At 42.3% G+C, this 12961-nt stretch overlaps 1 long non-coding RNA gene across 2 annotated transcripts in view; it reads left to right on the top strand.

The window, feature by feature from the left end:
• LOC131469713 (uncharacterized) overlaps nucleotides 1–12961 on the top strand; it is a 97689-nt gene that overhangs the window by 41616 nt on the left and 43112 nt on the right. For both annotated transcript variants that reach the window (XR_009241829.1, XR_009241830.1), the window contains exon 2: nucleotides 12064–12291. This is a non-coding gene — a long non-coding RNA (uncharacterized LOC131469713). The remainder of the gene's footprint in view (nucleotides 1–12063; nucleotides 12292–12961) is intronic.

Genomic DNA, 12961 nt, shown 5'->3' with positions numbered 1-12961 from the left:
TGAGTCCACCCCCCCCCCCCCCCCCCCACTGTGGTCTTACAAATCCACTTGAATCCCCTTTTGATAAGGCGTTAAGAGAGCTGCAAGGCCATTGCACAGGCAGGAAGCCTGGCTAAAACAAGGTACTATTTTGGTTTAACACTCCCATTGTCTATGGACAGGGGATGGCTTGCTGCCTGGGGGGAGAGGGTGGAAGGAGACAGAGAGAGGGGGAATGATGTACTGTGAGGACTACTACACACACTCCTTCCCTCTGTCCTCCCTCCTCCATCTCCAATCACTTAGAGGGTCCTCTGTCCCGTTTTTCACTGTTGGACTCTTGTCACACTCTGAAACATGTGCAAAGGAAGGGGCCGGGGGGGGGGCAGAGGTGTCTGTTATGTAACAGTGCCTTCCCTAACAGGAGCTCCAGTCTCTTAAAGATGTAGTATGCAGAGGTGGAGCTGGATTTGAACATCAAAAGGCTATTAAAAAAAGACCAGAAAGAGATGATGTCAGGGGTTTGTCAAGCTTTGCTTTTGTGCACATTCCCTTTTGTTGTTTGGCTTGCAGTGATGAAACGTGCTAACAATAACTGTTTTAAAGGAAAGGGTGGGATGACACAGTGAGAGAAAGGGAATGTCGGCCTTGGCTGTTCTTTTTTTTTTTTTTTTAGATTTAGATGTAAATATGGAAAGATTAATGTGGAAAGACAAGAGCCTGCTAGGAAAGAGTGCACTTGGAAAATGGTGTTTCGTCATATTGTTGCAGACTTGTAGGGGAGTCCCAGCTACCCCTAAACTGTAAACAGACTCTTGAATGTTTGCAGTGTTTTTTTTTTTTTTTTTTTTTGAGAAGCTTTCGATTACATGTTTAGATGGTTATATATTACGCTACACAAATTTCCCAGGCAGACATGTGAGTGTGTGGGGAGAGTAACACCACAAGGCCACACAAAGACACTCACAACACACACACAGAAACTAAAAATGGGAGGAGAGTTAATGTATGTGACGGGAAACGTGTTCTTGTTTTAGTTTTACTGGTACGCAAGGTCTCATGGCTGCATCCTCCCAACTGTCAGAGCACATGCTCGTCTAGGTCTAAATTCCTTCGAGACTTATCAGTTCAGACAGGTGTTAATGTTCAGCATCCAAATAACACGACCTTCAGGTGTTCAGATCCTGACGTTCTCCAGCTGATGGTCTGCTACTTCCATGTCTCGCCATCTGTATAAAAAAAAAGTTGAATGGCTGCTGCACTAAATGAGGACAGACTGCCCATTCATTTCCAAAATGAGAAAGTAAAACTACAGGTTTTTTTTGTTTTTTTTTTCCTCTTCTCCTGGCAGCATTCCCTTATCTCACATGTTTGCAAATTGCTGTAACATTTAGACTTTAACCGCCGGGTAATCAGGACTAAAACAACACAGCAACAAGTATAAGTTTCTCAGCGTCCGCTCAGAAGGCTGCACAAACAAACAAGATGAAGGTCGAAGAAAATGCTCTGGGCTACAAGTACGTCATGTGTGGGCCACCGCGTTGAGGAGCATTAAAGGCCACACACACACACACACACACACACACTCACACCCACTCATCAGGCAGATGTGGATGCACTGCACCTAGACACAACATACATGTACACACATGCACACACTCCTAACACTTCCTCACACCCTCTCAGACTTTGGGGGCCTCCATCGTACATGCACACCCACGCGTTCCTGTTGCTGCACTCGTCTTACCAACTGCTCAAGCTGAGCCACTGAGCCAGCTGGTGATAACAGCACTTCCTCCTCGCTCTCCTTTTTGCGCTTAGCTGTTGTGCTCTTACCATCTGTGGCAACTGGCTGGGCTCGGAGCATCATGTTACCCACACAACTGGAGACCCAAAATCCTGCGGACACACAAGCACAGCCAAGGTCCTGAGAACACAAGTGCACACACACACACACACACATATACTGTATCTCATGATAGTCACAACTGTAACTGCCATGAGGTGGTGAAGAGAGCTGAGAGATGCCCAGGCTATTTATTGTGGATTTGGACCCCGGGCGGAAAAGTTGGGACTAAGTGTTAGAATGTTCCTGGAAGGAAATACACAGGAATAATGTGTAACATTCAGAAAACAAACAATACGAGTGCTTTAGGATTGTCCAAAAAGAGTTCAGGCAGGGAATAGATCCTTGGGAGGGAGAAGGGAAAATGGCACGAAATAATAGCAGAGGAAAAGTAATTTTTCCACTTTTTAAATGTATAGGGCAAGGCCACCACAACATTTATTGCAGCTAAAACATACAAAGTGCCATCTGATGCACTGTACCGCATGATAGCTTTGAGCTCATTTGCACCTGCAGTCTTTGAAGTTGCCATTTTTCGAGGATATTTACATATTTACGCTGTTATTGGATTTTAAACCATCTTGGTAATGACCCTGTGAGGGAGCAGATGTCCACAATGGAGGAAGCTAACAAACAAAATTTGTCTCAACGTTAAGTTTTCATCTGACCTTCTTTCCTCTTTTATTTTATTCTGGATCTTGTGAACCAAAACAACTGATGACATACTCTCACATTATCAAGATTCTCACACCACAGATGTCACAAATATGCATAAATGAAAACTGCTGTTCCATTCTCTGACGGCACCGGAATGAAGAGTCCATATAATATGCTCACAAAGGCAATGGTAATGCTAATGATCACTATTAGCGGGTTATATCTCAGTATAAATGAATTGTGTACATTTTTTATGCCAAACCATGTGATAGTCACAGAGAAACTATGATGAAAGTATGTCAACTTCAAATTGGTGCAAGATTATAGCTCAGGGTATCACCTAATATCATCATAAATGTTGTGCCAGTTTATAATCTAGACATCTAGATAAGATAACAGTTGTGCACAATTTAAAACCAATCCATCCAAAAATTGCCAATATTTTTTTTACCCTAAATAAAGTCACACACACAGTTGGCAAGGCTAATTTTGACACTACTCCGACAAGAGAGTTATTTAGAGACTTGGTCGTGACCATGGGAGACGTCGTTAGAATACAGACTCTCTCTGATCAGGAGTCAATTCTTATGGAACGTGACCAGGAAGGTAAGGTGGTGGCAGAGGGAGATAGGGTGTGTGTGTGTGTGTGTGGGGGGGGGTTTAGAGGACAGCAGGGCCGTTCAGCTGAGAGGGAGGGCAGGAGTGGCATGTGGCTGGATGGTATCCTTGGGAAAGTTTGCAGCTCACTCTCCCACTCTCTGGATCTTAGCTGGGGACAAATACCACATGGAGCTGAGAGGAAGCCCGCTGGAGTGTGCATGACCATGAGCACACAGGAATGTTTCACTTCAAATGGAAAATGTTCACAGCTGTTAGTTAGGCTATCTCTCTCACTCTATTTCTCTATCTCTATCTATCCATCTCTCTCACTGTGTCAGAAGTGTGCAGCTATGCTTAGCTCAGCTCCTTATGTGTTGGTGATAGCCCATATTTTTAGTTCGGCTGTGGCTTCATTTTCCGTTATTGCTGACTTCTGACTTTACTATCTATGCAGTGTAATTAGTTTGCTATGATGGGAATCGTAAAGGATTTCTTGTTGTCCGGGCCTGGAACTCAGGACAACAACATACTGTGTTATCTTGTCATGTGGGTGCCCAACGGCTAAAGGCCTGCAGTTTATTTTGTATCCAAAAACCATAGTTTAGGAAACCACACACTTGACAATCTGTGGCATGAAATTACCGGAAGCCCTCACATGACCCACAAACAAAAATGACAACAACAATGACAACACAAGGGTTTGTGTCCCCACATCAAACTGTCTGGAGTCTGAAGAGTCTGGTTTGGCTACATATGAGTTGGATCTTCACAGATTTGGAGGCTGTAGAGGCTACAAATGAGCTCAACCTCAACAATGCTGCTGGTTAGAGGCACTGCCTGCACACACACACACACAAACGCCATTCCAACTGTTTGTGTACCTGCATATGTTGGTGTCATAGGACACCTTTTGGGACAGATTTCAAACTACTTCATTGGGGAGGAATTGACAATGGTGGGATCATGGCCATATCCATAATTGGGAAAAAGGTTGTTTTTTTTCTTTTTGGTCAGTGGTTAAGCTTAAGTTAAGGGTTAGACTTAACCAAGTAGTGTTTTTTGATAGAGTAGGGTAAGGGTAAGGGGGCCTCGAGCTTTCAAATTGTACACTTGTCAGAAAGACACATCATTAAAACAGGTGGATTGTTTTATGTTGTATCTGATCAGTGTGTTTTAGGGCTGCAACTCACGATTATGTTCATAATTGAGTAATCTGTCGCTTGTTTTCACCATTAATTGAGTAATGTTTGGTCCATAAAATGTCAGAGAACATAAAAAACTGTTGATCCGTGATAGTCAAACCTGGAAAGGATGAAGTTCTCAAATAGCCTTTTTTTGTCCACAAACCAAAATCCCTTTTTAATGATTTCTTTGTAATCTGGAGCAAATAAACCAGAAAATATTCACATTTAAGAAGCTGACACAATCAGAAATCTTGGTTTAATCGTGAAAAAAGCTGCAAACTGATTCCTCGATTATCAAAATAGTCGACAATTACTTTAGTAATTGATTAAGTTATTGTTTTAGCTCTAATGTGTTTCTGGTTTTGTCAAGACATGAAGCCATGCATGGAGAATGATTCAAATATCAATGAACATTTGATATGTAATGCCAGCTAACATTAACTCCTTTTTAAAACAAGGCGCAGACAAACACTCCTTTGCCTCAACATTAAACCGGTCACCGGTTTAATTGAAAATGGAAATTCATCAATAAAATAAATAACAAAATAATACATAATAATAAAGAAAAGACATTTCACATTTCAAAAGCATCCTCATGACAGTGATTCTTTTTGGGTGATAAATAGAGATAATATTAAGTATTAGGCTGTCATGTTATTTTCAGGGTGGTGCCCTTTGGCCGCATGCATGTCACATCTAAGTCAGAGTTAACCGAGTGAGACAGTAAACTCACAACAGTCGACCACACTGTGCTATATTTGTGCTTCAAGACAAACATTTACCTTCACCTCACTCTTGTTCAGAGTCATTTACGTAAGTATGAATGTACTGCATGTGGGAAATGACAAAAAAAACCTTACAGTCACTGAAGGCAACGCGTTGAAAAATTTGGGCGCACTAAATTTTGTGCAAGTGCACCTAAATAATAAAAAACCTAAGTACAGCCAATGCAAAAACTTAGTCTGAAGCTGTGGCGTAAATTGTGCATGATACAATGTTTTAAGACGTTAAGCTTACGAACACCTGCCAACAAAATAAGAAATGAGCGTACTGTGATCCTCTACAGCACTAACACTAACCATGACCAAAGAATGTGCAGGTGAGCTGTATACTTCGCTCAACTAACTACTACTATATTCATCTTCATGCCATAATATACTCATGCGACGGCTGTCATCGCGTCATTTATTATTTCAGCTTATTATTTTTGCACACTGGGAATTTGTGTGGTCTTTGCACCTCAACAGTTTATACTCCATATACTGTGTCTGGCTTCTAAATGAGTGATGCCGATCACGTCCCCGTATGTACATGAGAATGCCCACTCACACACACACGCACACACACATGCTGTATATAAACATATACAGAGAGCGAGAGAGATGGTTTACTATATATACAACGCCACTAAGCAAACCACCCACTAACTTACCCAGAGGCTTAAACTAGGGTTTTCTTTTTTCTTCTAAAACCACTTCCCTGCCTTTCCCTTGCTCCAGGTGACGACACTCTCTTGGAATTCACTCCTTGTGCTGGTGGTGTTCTGACTGTTGTTCAGATCTCTCTCTCTCTCTCTCTCTCTCTCTCTGCTGCAGCCACTAACCAGGACCATTTGGTCTCTCCTTTCCCCACACTCTTTACTTTACCCCTCCTGGTCTTTCTCTCTGCATCCATTCTTCTTAATTTCCTCTCTTCACTTGTCCTTCCTGTCTGGTATATGGCAATTGTGCATTTTTGGTTTGTTATCAGAATGTCTGTGATCATAGGGGGGGGTCCCACTGTTTGTGAGAGCAATATATTGGAGCTGATAAAGGCTTGTGTAATTGTGCTGTGGTGGAGCTGTGGGTTGCGTGTATCGACGCTTGGGAGCATCGCTCATCACTTATTGCAACCCTGTCGTGTGTTTGCAGTGTGCACGTGCTTCTTCGAGGTGCATGTGCACTTGTGGGTGTCTCTGCACACCGTGTATGACAGCTAAATACATTGTGCATGTGTGCGTCCAGTGAGTGTACATAAGGGAGACATGGGGTGCATGCTGCCAGTTCCTCTGGAGCCCCCACCCGTCCCTCCCTCCTAGACCCGGCTGGCTCTAGATTGATGGGGGAGGTGTTGCCCCTGCTCACTCATCCATCACACACTTTATTTGGGTTTTAGAGGAAAGGAAAAAGGAAAAAAGACTTCCAAATATATCAGAGTTGAGGGGGCTGGGGCGCGGAGGGTTTAGGAGTTGAGTAAGGGGAGGCCCCTTGTCCTGCCTAGCTCTCTCCTCCTGCCCACCCCCCCACCCCCCTTTTTAAGCAGATGCTGGAAAAGAAGCCTTACCCTTGTGACCTCCTCCCATTCTCCAGCTCTAGCATTGATAACAAAGGACAGATAAAGCCAAAATGGGGGGCAGATTTAGGGAAGATTAGTGAGCAGGTTTGTGATTTCCACTGAGGTTTCTGTCATGCGTGCGTGTGCATGAGCATGTTTTTATGAGCCTGATAAATGTGGGGTGCCAGTGGCAGGTTGTCGAGTAGGATGGTTCGAGGGTGGTCGTCGGGGCTTTGTCCACCGTTCAGGGCTGGGCTGGGTCCACTCTTTGGCAGGGCAGTGAGGCTAGATGAGGTTGCAGCGCTGACAGATGAAACAATGCATGTAGTGCCAGCCCCTGATGCCTCCCAGGGGATGTGAAGATTTATGTAACAACCAGAGGTATTCCAACTCTGCCTGTAAACTGAGCTAAAGTATAAGATCTGTGTCTGGGACCTCTGCTTTTGCTTTTTATGAATAAAGTCAGATAATTAAATTCCTTCAAATTGGTGTCTAGAGGTAAGTCTAGTAATTGGTAGAGGTGTATTTTGCCTTTGTGCCATTATTTTTGTTGTAAGTGTAAGTGTGCTTAGGTTTTTTTTTTTATCCAAAAGGTTATCTGATAATTTTTTTTATTGAGCTGTTTTATGCATTTAATATTTAGTAAATATATTATTTGTATTCAAAAGTGCCTTGAAGTGCAGAAACAGAATGCAAATGAAAGACTTGGACCAAATGTGTTCAGCTTAAGATATGTATTGTTTGTTATTATTAAACATGTATTATTATTATTATTTATAATAATATATTATATTATTTATTATTATTATTATTATTGTTGTTATTATTAATAACAATAATAATAATAATATTAATAATAAACAAAAGAAAATTGGCCAGTTGAGACAGTGTATCATCCGTTGGCTGCACTGATTTCTAAAGATCGCATCAGGCATAGAAAACCAATACCTTTTTAAATCAATATATGATAATAGGGATTGCAGTCACCTATACAGCTTCCTACAGAAGATGACTACGACCTGGATGACTGAGAACCTTCAAAGACATATGATAATAGGGTTTCCGTTCAGACCTGGACATGTAGGAACATGGAGTCTAACATTATGCAGGCAAACAGTTCAGCTGCTTTTGTGTATATGTTTGCCTATAGGAAAGTTGGACTTGCCCCATGGGGGCTATCAAATCACAAAATCAGTGTTTCCTGTTGTTGAGATTAGGTGCTTTTTGTAGTTTATGCCAAACTCCTACTAGCAGAATAATAAATAAACAAAGGGAAGCTATTACCTTCTGAAATTGCACGGTGACCCCTCTATTTAGAGTTGTAGATAAAGAAATGCAGGTCTTCACAAACATGCTGTTAATAAAAACAACTACTTTGTCATAGTTAAGGACGCCATTCCGTTGCAGGAATAACACCAACGTTGTGCTACGATGCTTTCTTTTCCACCGCTATTTGAATGTTGAATTATTCACTCTGCCATATGGCCAAATGAATTAAACAATTCATACTTGAAATGGAAGCTTGCCTTTGTTCCCAGGTCAAAGTAAATCAAGTTAAATCCCACAGTTTTGTGATGTAAAAATATGAAAATGTGAAACTGTAGTGAAAAAAGGGGGGGGGGGGGGGGGGCCAGGTTGGCTGATCCTTGTGGGTACCAGTGAGAGTGTTTGTTTCCTCTGAGAAGCTTTTCCAACAGCAGACCTCGTGTTGGATCCCCCAGAGGCCCTATTTGAATCACAACGGTCTTTCATTTCTCAATCGTTTGGTCAGTTGAGGAATTTTAGGACCCATTAAAGCCTTGTGACAATGACTTTCACCCCCAGGGCCACTGCAGGGGTCTGCCCCCCTACTGACCTCTCCATTTCTGACCAGGCCTTGCACCAACGATCCTGGTCTGATGTTCTCATTGGTCCAACTCGGTACCCAAAAACCCCTACAGGGTCAATGTCTCTTTTCTCTCTGTGGCTCTTTTCCTCTTTGCTGCCTTGTTGTGGCTGAAGTCGGGGCTTATCAAAGACAATCCACTTCTGTCATGTGGCCAAATCATCCTGACAGCCATTTAGCATGCTCATCAGAGGATAGTTATGAATATTCAAGATGGTGCCAGGGGCCAGTGAGAGGCAGAAAAGAAAGAGTGACACATAGTTGAGGGTACATGTCCAGGAACAGGGAGGAAATGTGACCAAGAGAGATCAAAAGAAAGATTATTAATATGTATGTGTGAACGTGGGAGCGGTAGGAAGTCCAACAAAATAACAACATAACACAACATTACAAATAATGTAAGGGAAAATAATAATAACTACACTTCATCTACAGCTGATAGACCATGTGAGGGACAAAGGAAAACTAATTTGATTCCTCTGTTCCCGCGTACATCTGGTAATAAGATGTATTGCGGGAACAGATTCCATACAATATGATGTATTACACAGTCGACAGCTTTATCGGCTCTTTGGCTGAAAAGCTGATTGTATAATGTATATTACAGCGACAGACAGTGAATGACCTAAACGGCGGATATAGACAGGAAACAAGACAGTGCCCAAGATTAGCCACTGAGGGACACCACAAGAGGGACACCAGTGGAGAACGCTCCGCTGCCTTCTACTCATGTGGTGTTTGTGATCCTCCAGCCCTCTATTCTTACCTCTTCTTATTTTATTTCCTTCTACATTTGCCATCGCACTGCTATTTTTGAGCCACTATGTATATCCCTTTTTTCCCCCCCTCCCAATTATCAGTTCCAGAGCATTTCCTTTAAATAAACTTTAGTGTAAATAGAAGATTTGTGTCAGGGTTGGAGCATTCTCCAGTGACTACCAGAGACCCACAAGAATAGAATAAAGCCAAACAGAATAGAACAGAACAGCATTCATATGTTTACAGGACACCGAGTTCACAAGGGGAGTGCATCGGGAACAATGGTTGACTAAAGCTATGAATTATATTTCCCAGCTGTAAGGTATTGATTTGTTGTAATGTAGTCTTGTGTATTATGGAAAACCCTTTGGCACTGCTTATGAATCACAGACTTTTTGTGTCCTTGATCCTCTTGTGCTGCTGACCACTGTTTGGTTATGAATGCACTGGATCTTGTGAGAACAAGAGAACCGAGCCAGGAAGGAGCGAGTTTGTCTGAATGAGCCTGTCTGTCTCACTGACACCGATGTCAGAAACGTTCTCGGATCTCGTCCAAGTTGAGACAAGTGGTCACTTTGACTTTGAGAATGCGGCACTGTTCCAAGCTTTGATGTTTTTCGCCGCTTAAAGATTGTAGATGGAGACCGGGAAGGGTTATCGCGGGTGTCGCATCTCAGTGAATTGCAGATTATTTTCTTGTGGACCCAGATGATGTTTGTCTCATTGTTTTCTTCCGCATATTTCTGGTTGCCATAGTATGGTTACACTTGAACAAATTATCTTCTTTGATGCATCGCCATTCTTTTTCTCTTTTCTCATTTGTCAATTTTTGCATTCGGTCCCTGGAAACTGATCGGCATTCTCCTGCTACAGTAAGAATAGGCAGAATGAGGTTTAAGTAACTGTCTATTTCAAATATGTGTATGTAATTTTACTCACAAATTTAAGATCTTACACGTATGCCATAATAAATAAAATAAATAAACAATGTCCCTTAGATGAATAGTGGATCTCCCCACCTCAAAGCCTCTTAAAAGACTACTTGTGGCACACGTTGAAGAACAGTTGGGTTCAATTAGGTCTTAATTTGTAGCTGATGTGTTTCATTTTTATCTAAAATGGTGGCCTCGTTCTCCGATTATTAGCATCCGGGGTTCTGACAAAAATAGATTAGTAGACAAATTTAAAATGTACTGTTTGGTGACTTTTCCTTGGTTCATTTTACGGAACGTGATCACCTGCCCACGTGCAAATGATCCACCGCAACATGTTACCCCGACACATAATTGCTGTATCCTGGTCTTAGCACCACTCAAGATGGCTGTGATTGGTTGCAGGAAAAACATACAAACAATCCAGTGTTCTTATTTTTTTTTCTTTGTTGCAAAATCAGAACAGCTGCCGCCGGACTATTCTCCAGCACTGACCCGGCACAGAGGAGGTACATTATGTCTGGCAATGTGGGACCGTTTAGTTATTAATAATTTCTGCCAAACTGTTAAATATCAGTGGATGGATGTAGTGCGAGGCAGCATAAGGTCACATGATGATGAACAAGAGGAAAGGATCTTTCATAAATAGAATTTAAAAACCCATTTCCCCATATGACCAAGAGTATGAATTATTGTACACAGTTGTCTGCATCACCGCACCAAAACACCAGTTTGCACCATCTGTAGGCTATAATGTACTGTAAGTCCATAAGTCTTCCCTCTTTGATCCTTCAATTCCACTCATGTTTCCTTCAAGGGAAGCGCGCTTGAAATCTGCAATTTCTGACTGATATGAGGGGGGTGTCTGTCTAAAACAGTCCTGGCCCATCTGTGTTACAGGCCATATCTGTCATTATCTGCATTTTATTGTTTTCTCTAAGATGTTGCCTATACCGCCTGCTCTGTGCCTTCTCCCCGATGAGTCACAAAGGTCTTTAAAAAGCTTGTCTCTGTTGACAGCGGTAGAAATGATGGTTCCTGTATGAAGTTGAGTCAGTTTTAAAGGAAGAGCGTTTTGGTTGTGCCAGAAAGCTTAGTGACTTGTGGCTGAGTCATAGAGGTACACAATGATGTGGCCAGAGCTTCAGGAAATCAAAACAGCCATAGATTCACTGACAGCAGGTTTGTCATTACTCGAGTAGTGAGTTGCAAAGACTCAAAAAAGAAAAGAAAGATGATGGTGGTGGTGACTGTTTGGTGTACACCAGTCAGTAATGAGAGGAGAGGTGGAGGAGGATTTGGAGAACACATAATCAGAAGATCCCAGGATGAATCACACCGCAGTCCTTGTCGTTTATAATCGGGTTTCCTGCAAACACATGCCTGCAACCTTGTGTAGATCCGTCTCTGTCTATGATAGGACAGCTGTTTATTAACAGTTTTGCTTTCTTTGTACTTTCTATTTAAAGCACGAGGATCTTAGAGACACTCTCTGTCTCCAGACGTACAAAACCAAGGAGCCTGATTTAGCTTAATATTGGGTAGGGGGGGGATCAGGATGTCCTCACTGACCCCACACAGGCAGACAGATACTGTCTTCTGTAGCCAGACAAATGCTGCCCATCCCGTCAGCTTGCTAGCAAGGGCAGTGATGTAGATAATAATTGTCAGCTTGACTGTGCCGCTGCCAATGCCATGGTGGGCTAGTCCTGTTAGGTCTGGTTAAGAGGGAGCCGATCACTGTGGGCATCTGGAGTCCACAGGATGTACACAGAGGCCTCTCAGGGCCTTGATGACAGACATCAAAATGGAAATGAGAGCATATGTTGAGCAAAGTATTTTTGATTGAGACAGTTTTCTTGACAATGTGTGTATTCTAAATGTTGCCCTCTGTATTCTTTAATCCAGATGTGAAGTCAAACACCAGTGTCTTGAAGACACGTGGAATGATATGATGGAAAGCAGAAAAGAAGCAGCACGAGAAAACCCAGGGGCCTGTTGTGGCCCTACACACGACCTCATGCTTGGGGGTCAGGCTGTCTGAGATATTTAGCCATGTTTAGAGATGACATGCTAACCACGGCTAAAAGGACTAAAGGTTCAGATCTTCGTCTACGGATCGCCATCACCTTCAATGTAAGTCATATGGCTTTATTATTTTCAAGCTTGTCCTCTTGATTGTACACCATTGGTTGTCACCTGGACACAGACACTTTTGGGGGTTTAAATTTTAAAGGTACATCAGGTTCATATGAATGCACGTCTGTAGGTCTGCATTCATTCGTTCATCCATGAAAGCAAAGAGCAAGACTCTGCAGTCAGACACCTGAGCTCGATACCTGCTCTGGGTTTGTTTATGGTGTTCAGCCTTTGGAGGAAATTAGTTTTCTTTTTTTTCTGTCAGCTTGTACACACAAGACCATTTATCACTCAGATCAGTCACAGTTGTGGATAAGAGGAAAAGTGGTCTGGCATGAGAACTGTTGCTAAGTTCTCCACATTTATGTCACCAAAGTATTTGGTGGCCACTGAAATTGGGACCTCCTGTTTAGACTGTGGGAACTGTTGGCAGTTGGTGTAACATCAGCAGTGTTTCAGCTGTTTGTTTGTTTCAGCAGTGAAACAAACAACCTCTATGATGTTTGCTAACATGCTCGCCTCTAATGCATAACTGGAATGAAATAATTGCATTGAAAGTATGTTAAATGTATTTTTTTATGTACAAATGGCCATGTATCCCTCCATATTTTGCTCTAAATTATTTCCAGCTTTTGCAAAACCCAAATGTTGATTCCCCAAAATATGA

The sequence above is a fragment of the Solea solea genome, chromosome 12 (assembly GCF_958295425.1).
Source record: "Solea solea chromosome 12, fSolSol10.1, whole genome shotgun sequence".
Taxonomy (NCBI): Eukaryota; Metazoa; Chordata; class Actinopteri; order Pleuronectiformes; family Soleidae; genus Solea; species Solea solea.
This window is presented reverse-complemented; position numbering and strand designations above follow the sequence as displayed.